The sequence below is a fragment of the Pediculus humanus genome, genomic scaffold (genome assembly GCF_000006295.1).
Source record: "Pediculus humanus corporis 1103172108318 genomic scaffold, whole genome shotgun sequence".
Lineage (NCBI taxonomy): Eukaryota > Metazoa > Arthropoda > Insecta > Psocodea > Pediculidae > Pediculus > Pediculus humanus.
This window is the reverse complement of record NW_002987887.1, coordinates 2,665,606-2,668,914: the sequence shown is the minus strand read 5'-3', so window position 1 is coordinate 2,668,914 and position 3,309 is coordinate 2,665,606.

Genomic DNA, 3,309 nt, shown 5'->3' with positions numbered 1-3,309 from the left:
TAATAATAAAAATAATAATAATAATAATAATTTTTGCATTGATAAAAAAAATTTTCGTCAACGTAAAAATTAGTCATACGTAAAATTATTAAATTAAAAAAGGGAAAACGATTGTTAAACGAAAAACAAACAAACAAACAAACAAACAAAATTAATGGAGTAGGATAATATTAATAATAATAATAATAATAATAATAAATGAAAAACGTGAAAATTGATTTTAATGGAATAACAATTGTTTGTTGTCAACAAATATGATAAATTACGGTGTGCTTAGTTTTAAAAAAAAAAAAAAAATTTATTTCCCATACAAAATCAGCCATTTTTTTAAATTAATTTGAGAGAGAGAGAGAGAGAAAAAAATTTTTTTTTTTAATTTTTAGTCATTTAAAAATAATTTTTTTTCTCTTTTTCTTCTTTTCTCGAAAACAAATTGAATAAAGTTGCTGATGTTACAGTTGAAAAAAGATGAAGGAGAATGAAGGAGAGAAAAGATAATAATCTTGAAAAGACATTTTTTCTTTTTTTTTTTTTTTTTGTCGAGTTTTTTCATCTGCGTATAAGATAAAAACATTTTCCACGTTTGAAAAGTGAGGAAAAAAAAAAAAAAGGTGAAAAATAAACTTTTCCTAGTCGTGTGACGTAATCATCAATTTATTTTCCATTTATGAGTTGTTTTGATATTGCTACTACTCGAATGATAACGCGATAACAATTAAAAATATACATAAAAACAAAAAATATATAAATATGTAATAAAAATAACTCCGTACGAGATAATAAAAAAAAAAATTTGAGGGGGTGAGAAGGTAATAGTAATAATAATATTGCGAGGAGGGAGCGGGGGAGGGCTATATTATTTATATGTTACCAAAGGATAAAACGCGAAAAAAAAAACCATCATTTTAAATATATATATATATACGTGTATATAAAAAAGTCATAAAGTAAAAAAATATGGTTCTGACGTCAGAAACCCCTCCCCCTTTCCCCCTGAAAAAAAAAAATAAGAAAAGAAAAAATTCAGAAACGAAAAATCATCCCGTGAGAAATTAAAACTAATTTTTAATTAACAAAAATCATTTAAAAAATTCATCTTGACTTATTTGTTTTTTTATAAAAAAATCCTGTTGGCATATATTAATATAATATACCGTCACGTTTTTTTATTTTTCTTAAACGTAAGGGGGAAAAAAAGAAAATTGTTTTTAAATGTAAATTTTTTTTTTTTTTTTGAGGGGGAGGAGGGGAGGGCGGGAAATCTTCCTTTGAAAATGTCAAAAAGGAACAGTTTTCAATAACAAATAATAATTTTATTTGAAATATTGCATTAATAATAATAATAATAATAATAATATCAAAGGGAAAAAAAATAGGTTTTTTTTTTTTTGTTTACTCCAGGTGAAATCGATAAATCGATAACATTATTATTATTATTATTATTATTATTATTATTATTATTATTATTATTGTTATTTATTTCCTTTGGGCGTTGAAATTTATCAGTTTTCAATACGTACATAAATATACGTGTACGGAGTATATATAAATCAATGATGATAATAATGATAAATTTTTATGCATTAAAATTATTTGATGACGTCATTTTTTTTTAATATTAATTTTTATAAATTATTAAAAATAAAAACGTCAATCGGGAAAATTCAAAGTTTTCAAAATAGGTACGCCGCGTATTTTTACAAATCCCTAAAATAAAAAACCATAAATTAATAATTTAAAAACACGTTCAAAAACCAAAAAAAAAGGGGGGAGGGAGGGGGAAAACAGGAAAAAAGGAAAATGGTTTTAGCGTAAAATTACATTGCGTTTAAAAAAGGAAAAAAAATCATTTCTGACAGTTTTTTAAGCTTTCATCTCCCCAAAAAAAAATAAAAGTTTCATGACACAAAAAAAAAAAAAAAAATTTCAGGTTTTTTTTTTTCGGCTGAATAATTCTACGAAAAATTTTATTTTATTTTTTTGGGGAGTAAGTTTAAATTCCGGATTAAGGGTTTCAAATACGTAAAACGTGTTTTAAATTTTCTTTTGTTTTTCCTCATCGAATATTTAAAAAAAAAAAAACGTGGAATATTTCTGTTAATTTAAAAAATAATAATAATAATAATTATATGAAATGTCTTTTCCCTTTTTTAAAAATTAAATTCGTTGGAATTTTCACGTCGAATAAATAAAAAATTTAAAATAAAAAAAAAAAAAAAACCGTTGGAAAATTCTTATTATTATTATTAATAAAACTCTTTTTTTTAACTTAATGCCAAAATAATTACGTTTAATTGTTTTAAATTAAATACGTAATTTAATTTTATAAAATTTTAATAGTGACGTAATTTTCATTACGTAATTATTATTATTATTATTATTATTTCAATTCAGTCGTTAAAAGTCATTTTTTTTTGGTTCGTGAAAATGTCACAGGTTTTTTTTTTATTATTAAAAAATAAGTAAAAATTTTCGTTATGTATATTCGAAACGAAAATTTCTTTCATTTGTTTCGTTTTTATTTTCCGTTATTATTTTCTCCGAAACCGAACCGGAAATGAAATTTTCATCGAAATTTAATTACGAATGAATTTAATTTTACGAAAATTAAAAAATATGAAACGCGAAAAACAAAATGTCGAACGAATGTGAATTAAACGTATTAAATTTTAAAAACGTTTCGAAATCGACATTAAAACAAAAAACAAAATCACGCGCGTAATAACCGAAGTTCAACCGAAAATATCCGCCATCTTGTAGTCGAATTCGAATTTTGATAATAATTCGTATTTTTATCACTCGAGCGCGCTAGTGTTGAATTAAGAAAAACGGAAAATTTCGATGAAACGGAAAAAAATTAAAAAAAAAAAAATTAGGATAAAAGGAAATTAGAATAAACACGTGAAAAGAGTTTTTATTTTTTTTTTAAATTTAAATTATAAATATTAATAAAATTAAATTATTTAACAAATAATTTTTAAAAAAGAGAGAGAGAGAGAGAGAGAGAAAGCGCATGAATTTAAATTTTATAAATATTTAAAAAGAAGGAAAAAAAATTAAAAAAAAAAAAGAAAATTTTATTAAATTTTTACGAATTTCAAATTCAAAATAAAGATAGAAAAAAAAAAATAACGGAATTAAAATAAAATTTTAATTTCACCGCCTTTTTTTAAAAAAGCTAAATAAAGACGAGAACGTGAATGCGAAAAGTGTCGAGAAGGGAAATTTTTTTTTTTTTTAGTTTAGTCTTCGGTTTACCGTTAAACCTTTTAGTTTGTTGAAAATAACGTCGATTTCAAAAAAAAAAAA